General features: G+C 43.7%; 1 long non-coding RNA gene across 1 annotated transcript; it reads right to left on the bottom strand.

Annotated features, from left to right (window-relative positions):
* Positions 1–4,532: 4,532 nt before the first annotated feature.
* Positions 4,533–5,890, bottom strand: LOC311066829. Its single transcript, XR_014603142.1, has 4 exons — positions 5,831–5,890; positions 5,689–5,750; positions 5,518–5,608; positions 4,533–5,436 (listed from the first exon to the last, which is right to left on the bottom strand). It is a non-coding gene; the product is annotated as an uncharacterized lncRNA (long non-coding RNA).
* Between the last annotated feature and the right edge of the window lie 5,152 nt (positions 5,891–11,042).

Genomic DNA, 11,042 nt, shown 5'->3' with positions numbered 1-11,042 from the left:
AGGGTCCCAGATTTGCATGGTGGTGGAGGACCCCATTTTGTGTAATAGCAGCGCAAAGGGTGATGTTACCCCCTCGCTGCCCTGGCACATTGGTGATTGCCCTGTGTCCAATTACATTTCTCCCTCTTCTTCTTGTTTTCGCAAATCCAGCCTCATCCACATATATAAATTCATGTTGAATTTCTGCAGCATCCATTTGCAAGACTCTCTGAAACACAGTAAAAGACAATAGGATGCTATTCAATATCTATTGCACAGTATTTTTTTGTGCCAGAACATTATGAGCAGTGCACAATACCACACCATAGTAAGATGAACAATACATACCTCCACATACTCATTGCGCAGATGTTTCACTCTCTCTGAATTTCTGTCAAATGGTACCCAATACAGTTGCTTCATGTATATTTGATTTTTCTTGAGAATTCGACCTAATCTTGACAGAGAGACTCGTTGGATGTTGGGTCATCATTGATGATATTGGCTTGGATTTCTCGCAGTCTGATACAATTATTGGTCAAAACCATGTTCACAATGGCGGCCTCTTGTGCACGAGTGAAAAAAATATATAAAAAAATACACATGCAGCCTACTGTCAAATGTCACAGTAAACAATATTGATGATAAGTACAGCAAGCTTCAGTTTCAATGTACTGTGTGGTTAGCTTACCTGTTTTCTCGATGAAATGTCCGAATTACTGACGCAACAGTATTTCTGCTGAGATTTGGTTGTCCAGCTCTTTGTCCAGCTTCCATCAGTGTCAGTCCATGGTTGATAACATGGTCAATAAGTGTTGCACAGATTTCTTGAGTCAAATTTGGTCCTCGTCTTCTTTGTTCAGGTTCTATCAACTCTTCAAGTCCTTCTCTACCTCTTCCTCTACCTAGGCCTCTTCCTCTACCTCCTTCTCCTCTTCCTCTACCTAAGCCTTCACAACCCTCTGGGTGTGCCGATTGTCTGAAGCCCTTATAGAATCACGGCAATTCATTGGCTGATGGCGCGGGCGCCGCCCTGACGCTCTTACTTCGTCACATTATACAGGCGCGCGCGCCATCTGCTCCTCAGATTTATCTGCCTTCACGAAGCGGCCATTTCATGCCCTTCGCTTTCGGTTTTTCTGAGCCCGAAAATTCGGATTACAACTGCTTTCGTCGTCTTCTGCACTTCAGCGACTGGAATAAGTGGAACTCTGTTCTCCTTACGGTGAAGTGCAATGGAATATCGTCGTTGCTCTCCGCCATGTGCTCGCTTCATTGCGAGAGACAACCCTCATAGTAAGTGCGTTAAGTGTTTGGGTTTTTCACATGCGCGTGAGGCTGTTTTAGGATCGTCTAAATGTAAATTCTGTGACAATCTGCTTCTCAAAACCCTCCGCTCTAGGCTCGAGGTTTTTGAGAAGGAGTCATTCGTTTCCCCCCGTCGCGCTCCCGAGACCGCCGAGGCCTCTCGAGGATCCGCGACCTGGGGTTCGGATGTAGAGTTCGAGGATGTGGAGTATGAGCAGACGGGCCTCGCCCTTTCTCTCCCTCCCTCTCCCGAGCACGCACATGGCATGCCAGTCGAGTTCGCGCATGATTATTTATGCCCCAGCCCGGGAGCATGCGAGACGGTTTCTTTTGGGCTGGAAGATGTAATTTATACTGCAGCTTCCGACTCCGAGGATTTCGGGCCTGCTTTAACCAACGACGTTATCCCGCCTAGCGGCCAGGAAACGCGGCCTACTGCGGCTTACACAGAGCTTATGGACGTGCTTTTGCGCGCTACGGAGAAGCTCGCTATCGGCTGGCCTGACGAGCCCCGCGAGTCACAGTCGTCTAAACTCGACGAGAGATTTCTTAGTGGCCATAATTCTAGGCCAGAGTGAAGAAAGCTGCCCTTTTTCAGTGATCTGCATCACGAGATTTCCAGATCCTGGAAGCAGCCTTTCTCTGCTCGTCTGACAAATGCGGCATCCCCGCCAGCGACCTCACAGACGTCTTCAGCTGAAGCGGTCCAACAAACCGGCCGCTCCAGCTTCCTCGAGCCGTTCCTGACCCTCTGGTCAGAAAAAGGAGAGCTCCTCTCCATCTACGAGGTTGGGACAGACCGCGCAAGCGTTTCTGCCCGCATCTAACCAGCTCTCCTTTTCCTACCCTGTCACCTTCGCCACCCTACGTGTTTCGAAGTGCAGTCCCTATTTTACCCTTTTTACTCAGTCCGGCGCGGGAGGAAGGAGACGCATTTTGCTCTCTCCCCTCACCCCCGACGCACTTTATACCTGCTGATCGCATCCTCGGAGGCACATTTCGTTTTCCTCAGGAGCAGGCAGACCCAGTCACTCTGATCCAGGCAGTGGTACCTCCCATCACGTGTCAGGACGCCAGGTGCTCTCCTCCACGGCCAACCACGCCACCCCACGGGAATCAGCACAACACCCTGACTCAGGTATGTCCTCTGCACTGCAACACCCCTCTTCCTCTATCACATTTCTTTCAAGAATGGGAGCGCCTAACAGGGGTATCGCCTTGGATCCTTCGCACAGTTCGACTCGACTACACGCTTCAGTTTTGTCACAACCCCCCCTGCTTCAACGGGGTCTTTCCTACTGTAGTCGACAGCGCCGCAGAGGCTTCTGTACTACAGCTGGAGATTTTGTCCCTTCTACTCAAAGGGGCGAAAGAGGAGGTTCCTTCGTGAGAAATCGAACAGGGCTTCTACAGACGTTATTTCCTAGTCCCGAAGAAGGGTGGCGGCCTGCGACCCATACTAGACCTCCGCCGACTAAATTTCTCCCTTTACAAAGGGAAATTCAAGATGTTGATGCTGAAAGCTATCATATCTCAAATTCAGTTGGGAGATTGGTTTGTGACAGTAGACCTCAAGGATGCCTATTTTCACATCCAGGTCGTACGGCGACACAGGAGGTTCCTCAGGTTCGCCTTTGGAGAAAGAGCGTACCAGTACAGGGTCCTCCCCTTTGGCCTCGCTCTAGCACCAAGGACGTTCACGAAGTGTAAGAATGCTGCTCTGGCCTCGTTGCGGCTCCAGGGCATCCATATTCTCAATTACCTGGACGATTGGCTCCTTTTAGCCCACTCCAGGGAGTTAGTGACTCACCACAGGGACATTGTCCTTCGTCATATTCAGTCTCTCGGTTTGAGGTTAAATACGGAGAAGAGCGTTCTTACCCCAGCTCAACACACAGCTTTCTTGGGGGTACACATGGATTCCGTTCTTATGCAGGCCCGCTTGGCTCCTGCACGGATATCCAGTTTGGTGACATGTTTGGCCCGCTTCACGCTAGGCCATCATGTTTCTGTGGGCACTTGCCGCAGGCTTCTGGGCCTCATGGCCGCAGCCTCCCCTGTGCTACCCCTAGGTCTGCTCCACATGAGACCTTTTCTGTGGTGGATGAAGCTCTCAGGGGCTCGGCCCACGGGTCCAGCCCTTTGCCTATTGAAGGTGTCACACAGTTGCTTCCGCGCCCTGTCAATTTGGCGGGACCCCCTCTTCCTTCGGAAAGGGGTCAGCATGGGTGCGGTATTCCGTCGCCAGATGATTACGACGGATGCCTCTCTGACCGGCTGGGAGGCGGTTTTCGAAGGCAGACCAGCATGTGGGATCTGGACTGGCGAGACCCTCTCTTGGCACATAAACAGGGCCACCCCATTGATGTCAGCCAGGCCGGCTGAAAATAATACGACATTTACGGTAAAAACCTAAAGACTAAACTGTTTGACTAAACTGTGTCAGTCATTTGACCCTGCTTGCCTGCAAATTACAGACCGCAAAGTACCAGGTTTAAGCAGGGACCAACATGAGTTTTAGTTGGTTAGCAGCTAACAGCTAAGTTTTCGGAGCAGTCAGCTACGTTTACATGGACACAATCGGAATGAAATCAATACGATTGATGAATCAGAACAAGGTGTTTACATGAATGATAAATAAAGTAATCGGGTTGATGTGCGCGTTTGTCACAAGTTTCAAATCGGATCTGATGTTTTGACATGCGCACACTGCACAAATATACAGAGTTTCCCGCTTTTCGCGCATAAGTATTCTCCTCTATTGGTTATTTGTTTTAAACAGCAGACGTAATATTAATTCGTCTCTGGTCATAATTTAGAGCATATATTAACCGTTTTGCCGTGCTGCTTATTGATCATACAGTAAAAATGCCCCTCCCCGCGGCCAAAACCAGACGTCTGTGGATGAGAATCCAAAACAAGGACTGGTGGGACGTTGTCCTGCTTCACTTCACAGACGCTGAGTGAAATGAGAATTTTAGAATGACGGGAAACTTATTAATATGACACTTTATTCAACAGGAAGAACAGCTCGTTCCGCGCGTCATTCGTCATTACGCTATGTAACGTCATCGTACATGTGTAACGTGGCGATGTAATTTTTTGAAACACAAGAGCAAGTTTTTATTTCCTAATAAAGAAAGTCCGACTACGCCACCCCAGGGGTTAGCCCCAGGGAAAATACTCAAACAATGAGCAAAGCACACAGGTTCGGTTCCCTCATAGAATTAGGCAAGAGACGTGAGTAATACAAAAATACAAATGTTTATTAATAGAAAAATACTTTAAAATGTTGGACACTGAAACCCACTTTAAACTAAACAATAAGAAAAACATGCAGAAACAGAAACTAAATACCGGCAGGCCTGAGGCTCCCAACGTCAGGAAGCAACGTGGGGTTTGATTTTACAGAGCACACTTCCACACGCACACCCCGTGTCACTTAATCACACAATCACACACTCAACAGTGTACACTGCACACGATAAAGCACCACCACCAGGAGGAGGAAGAGCAATCCAACCGTGGGACCCCAGCGCCTGCAAAATGAAAAGAGACCATAACAAAATTCATAAAGAAAAATAATAACCAGATGGACATCAATAAAGCAAATCCTCACAACAATAAATGTAAATGACAAAAATAAAAAGAAAAACCATTCAAGCACAGAAAAGTCAATTAGTTGGTCACCTGATTAATACAAGACAATTTTAGCTCAATAAAGGTTCACACACACACAAATTGTACTTATAGATGGTTGATCACATGAACCAAGCAATTAAATGGTTGGATTAAATATTTCACGCAGTTAAATGGCTTTACAGTAGTAAGAATGAAATGAAAATAAAAATCAAGTTAACTAAACAAACTATACTTCCACAAGATTAGAAGTTAGTTAACAGGAAACAAACAAAACAAAAGTTATGAAATCAAACAAAAACACAGAGGGCAGCTAAGTGGAAGGAACCAACTAGTCCCCCACACAATCCAGGAATATAAAGCGGGTCAACTATAACGCCACGATAAGAACCAAACGAGCAGTCCCCTTCTCTTTAGTGATGATCGCGTCGGCGCGGCCGTATTAACCGCAGCACTTTAGTAGCGCAAACACAGTAGCAACAATCACGGCACAGAACGAGAGGGAGAATCCTATAACAAACAAACAGAGATGTTACCAATCGTAAATTATACTATCCCCACTCCCAGTCATAGTAACGTATAAACACTTACCATCAGGAGATCACGCTAGATAGCACGCTTAATAGACACGGATTGGTCAGTCATGCCCACCCGTTACACAATGGAATACAGGGAATCACGCCTATTTGATATCCGAAGGGAATGTTAAACCCACACAGCCATTTCAGCACCATATCACAAGCTCTTAACAATAAATATTACCTGTGAGGTGAACAGTCATCAGACCCATTAAACAGCACGGAGGGCACCGCACCAAAGCGGCACTAATTGATAACAATGATTTAAAAAGTTATGCATAGGAAAACTCCAAAAAGGATCGACCATTAAAACACAGCTCGCTTACCTACAACCACCGTCGACACTAGCAAACAACCAGGGAAATCGGGCGTGACGCATCACAGGTGACAGCCAATCAGACTTAAATGCAAGGTACTACTTGCTGATAGGATGACACTGCTGTCAATCACCTGATACCGTACACATGCGCAGTCCTTTCAGTTTCGGTTTTCAATCCGATCAAGTGTTTACATGTTCTCTCGATCGGATTACAAAAGGGATAAACCACCCCTTTCAATCCGAACGAAATTTCATTCGGATCGAGCTCAATCGGATCGATTAAGGTGTTTACATTAAGGTTTTTTAGTCCGATTGAGCCGTCAATCCGATTATAAGTGTCCATGTAAACGCCTCGTTCTATTAAAGTTAAGTTGCTCCCATACTCAACTTTGTCCTAATTTGATCAGTTGCTTACATCATGATAGGAAAATAATGAGAATATCATGACGGCGTCATCATTTTATCAGGGTTCCCACGGGTCATGGAATTTCTGGAATGTCATGGAATTTTAAAAGGTCTATTCCAGACATTGAAAGTCAGGGAATTTTATATATTTTTTGTCCAAGTCATGGAATATCAGAGAATTTAGTTTGTTGCTTTAAATTTTAGTTTCCATTTATCAAAATGTAATTTTTCTATACCGATTTTTTTATCGCGCTGTTTCACACATCTTTCTATGGAGCCCCTGGGGGGACCTTTGCAAAAAAATAATAATACGGACTTTCACGTGCGCACGCAAAACTATTGCGTGCGCACGAGAAAGTTTCGCGTGCGCACGCGTTACAATTTCCGGTTTGGTTATAGTGTCATTACTACAAATGTGGGAAAAGGGATGAGATGAGAGTGTGCTTGGAGCATGCCTCCAGAGATTTGTCTTATTATAGGGAGGTTGTTTATGGACTGTGCTTTACTGTAAGAAAAAAAGCATGAATATCACATAAATGAATATCAGGTCCCACATCATGGATTACATAATCAGAGAGTAGCCTATTTCTTTTCGTTTTGAATTGCTTCGTTTAAAGACATTCCAAGCTATCTTCAGATGTATTTCTCATGTATGTGAGGCATACACCGAGTTTCGGTTAATTTATGATGAGATGTGCTCCAGTTCACGTGCAATGCTAGTGACCACAGCGCCTCCATGATTATATTGTCTGCTATATATTTGCTTCTCATTTATTAAATAGCCTACAGGCAATTGGTTGATGAAACATTTATTAAAATTAAGATACAATTTATACAAAACGAAATTCACTTTAAAGAAAGGTTTTCTACAAAACAAAACAGCTCGGTGCTCCGCAAAACAGCAGCCTGTTTTGCCGTTCATTATAGGTCATGGAAATTCATATTTTTAGTCAGTGAAAGTCAGGGAAAAGTCAGGGAATTTGACATTTGGTTTAGAGTGGGAACCCTGTTTTATTTTCCTTTTAATTGCAGGTCGTTTAGTAAGGCATTATTTCAATCTCAGTGTGGTACTTTACTGTCATATAAATAAAATGTATATCGTTCAATCATTTAAAAAAAATAAAATAATTATTGACACTTTAGATGTGTTCATGTATCAAAACGAAACAGATCTTAAATCAAATGCATGCATAAATATGTCCAGTATGTCAAACATAGTTGACTTGACCCCACAATACTGTTTAATGGCAAAGACTAACTGTTTCTCTTTCTCTTTTCTTTTTCTATAGATGATGATGACCTAATGAATGGGAGAGGAGAGGGTTGGTCCTGATCTCCCATTGTGGCAGTAAGTAAAGTATTTTTGAGACATTGGATAATATGAAATATTTATTTTAATTGAGTATTTTATTACATGAATCACTTGTAGCCTAAAAATGAAGCGGAAAAGCATAGACCAGTTTTTTCAACCAAAGAAGACGCTTAAAGAACAGGAGAGTGAACATGTGAAGGAACAGACAGACAGACTGAGTGAGGAAGATGTAGAAGTTGACAAAGGGACAGATGAGGACTGTGAAGTTGCAGTGGAAGAAGAGATGAGTGACAGCAACAATAAAGAAACTGAAAGGGAGCTGGGCGATGTTAGGCTATCGTCTCAAGAACAACTTGGTATGATTTATGAATTTCCGTGTCAAATAAGGGATAGCTGCAGTATCAATGCTGAAATATTAGTTGTAACTGATGCCTACTGTATTAATAAGGAATTTATATTTTCTGTCCTTTTAGATATATCAAAATCCTGGCAAGAAGGACCAAAGCAAGTGAAGTTAAATCATTTCCCCAAGACTACACACGGAGGAGCAAAAAGAAGCTTTCACTCTGAGTGGTACAATACTTTCACATGGCTTGAGTACTCTGCAAGAAAAGATGCAGCTTACTCTGTCAAAGTTCGAATAGAGGACCCAAAAGCAGAGGTTATGCAGTACAGTTTATTGTTCAATAACTTCAAACAAGGAGACTGCCGTCAACTGACGCAGATCTGTGAATAACAAAAACGAAGATCCTTGACGGACAGATGATAGGAACCGGGGTCCAGTGCCAGGAGATAAACGAGCAACAACAGTCCTCCGTCCTCGTGCCCGGTGCGAATGACTCGCAGACGGCTGGTCAGTGATGGTCCACAGACAGAAGGTGAACTGGGCAGAGAACAAAGGTGAATCTCCAACTCTTACTCACGTATCAACAGGATAGGACAGGACAAGACAAGACAGGGTATTTGGCAGTGATAAAACCTCTCATTAAGAAACCACAATTAGACCCGCATAATCTAGCAAATTATAGACCCATTTCAAATCTACCTTTTATGTCTAAAATACTAGAAAAAGTTGTGTCCGCTCAACTGGGCTTTTACTTGCAAGAAAATGATATCTATGAAAAGTTTCAGTCAGGATTCAGGCCGCATCATAGCACTGAAACTGCGCTCGTTAAAATCACAAATGATTTACTTTTAGCTTCTGACCAAGGCTGCATCTCAATACTAGTTTTACTTGATCTAAGTGCTGCGTTCGATACTATAGATCATACAATACTCTTAGATCGACTACAAAATTATACTGGTGTTCAAGGACAAGCATTAAGCTGGTTTAGATCATACTTATCAGACCGCTACCATTTTGTCTATTTAAATGGAGAAAAATCGATCATAATTCCAGTAAACTATGGAGTGCCGCAGGGATCTGTGTTGGGCCCTCTATTATTCTCAATATATATGCTGCCACTTGGAAATATTATAAGGAAACATGGAATTAGTTTCCATTGTTATGCTGATGACACTCAAATATATATTTCATCACGGCCGGATGAAAACGCTAAATTATCCAAATTGACAGAGTGTGTTAAAGATATAAAAGATTGGATGACGCGTAATTTTCTATTATTAAATCCAGACAAGACAGAGGTAATACTTATCGGTTCAAAAAACCGCCCACAGAACCTCTCACAATACAACTTTGACATCGTAGGATGTCCTGTTACTTTATCCTCTACAGTAAAAGACCTGGGTGTTATACTCGATTGTAACCTGTCTTTTGAAAATCATATTTCGTATGTTACAAAAACAGCCTTTTTCCACCTTAGAAACATTGCTAAGCTACGTAATATGCTATCAGTTTCTGATGCAGAAAAGTTAGTTCATGCATTCATGACCTCGAGACTAGATTACTGTAATGCTTTATTAGCCGGTTGTCCTGCATCCTCAATAAACAAGCTACAGTTAGTCCAAAATGCAGCCGCTAGAGTTCTTACTAGATCAAGAAAATATGATCATATAACACCGATTTTATCATCACTACATTGGTTACCTATAAAGTTCCGTATTAATTACAAGGTATTGCTACTGACTTATAAAGCCCTAAACGGCTTAGCTCCAGTCTATTTAACGGATCTTCTATCACCCTATAATCCATCGCGCTCTTTAAGATCAATAAATTCAAGGCTTTTGGTCATACCTAGGATATCCAGATCCACCAAAGGAGGGAGAGCATTTTCACATTTGGCTCCAAAACTCTGGAATAGCCTTCCTGATACTGTTCGTTGCTCGGACTCACTCTCCCAGTTTAAAACTAGATTAAAGACGCATCTTTTCAGCCAGGCATTCATATAATATTGTTAATCTCACAGTTTCAAACTACAATCCGGCCTCTAGTTCATAAATGCCAGAGGAGAACTGGCCCCCGACTGAGCCTGGGTTCTCCCAAGGTTTTTTTTTTCTCCATTAGGTCACCTGATGGAGTTTTAGGACACCATTAGGCCGCTTGATGGAGTTTTTTCGGTTCCTTGCCACTGTTGCCTTTGGCTTGCTCAGTTGGGGATATTTTGGGGATATTTAATTTTATTCTATCAATCAATAAATTCCACTAGAAACAAACTTTGTTGTATTATTTTATTTTAATACTGTGAAGCTGCTTTGATACAATCTGTATTGTGAAAAGCGCTATACAAATATACTTGGTTTGGTTTGGTTTGGTATTTCTCAAGAGAGTAAATGCTGATGAGATCGTAACGAAGAGACAGAGCGAAAGCTCAACGTTCAACAATAATCCGACAAAGAGACAGAGCAAACAGTGACAAGAAGTAGCCGAGAGAATTAGAGGGAGAAAAGGATCAGGTGAGAGTTAATCAGTGTAGGTGTTGATTCTAATGGGAAACAGCTGCGAGAGAGGTGAGGAGGAGAAAGATGAATGGGAATGATTAGAGTGTGTGCGCAGCGCGAGCGCTGAGATAATAGGAATCAGCTGTATGTGTGTGCACGTGTGAGAATGAAGGTAAACAAACAGAAGGAAGAGACCGGTTTATGACAGTACCCCCCCTTCAACGAGCGCCCCCTGGCGCTCCCAAAGGTGAAGTCTGGCGAGAGCGATGAAAGTCCTCGATGAGCGAGCGGTCCAGGACGTCCCGAGATGGAATCCAGCTTCTCTCCTCAGGACCGTATCCCTCCCAATCGACCAGATACTGGAAACCGCGACCTCGAGGGCGAACATCAAGAAGCCTGCGGACGGTATAAATAGGAGAACCCTCAACAAGGGTAGGAGGCGGAGGGACAGGGCGGGCGGGCATCCGAATAACGGACTTTATGCAAGATACATGAAACACGGGATGGATGCGTCGAAGATTAGGAGGAAGTTTGAGTTTGACAGTAACGGGGTTGAGAACCTTAATAATGGAAAAAGGTCCTATGTACCGAGGCGAGAGTTTTCGGGAGCTGGACTGCAGAGGAAGATTAATGGTGGATAACCAGACTCGCTGGCCGCAAATAT

The sequence above is a fragment of the Abramis brama genome (assembly GCF_963993115.1).
Source record: "Abramis brama genome assembly, chromosome: 17".
In the NCBI taxonomy this organism is placed as follows: Eukaryota; Metazoa; Chordata; class Actinopteri; order Cypriniformes; family Leuciscidae; genus Abramis; species Abramis brama.
Note: the sequence above shows the minus strand (reverse complement) of the source record. Positions and strands in the feature narration are given on the sequence as shown.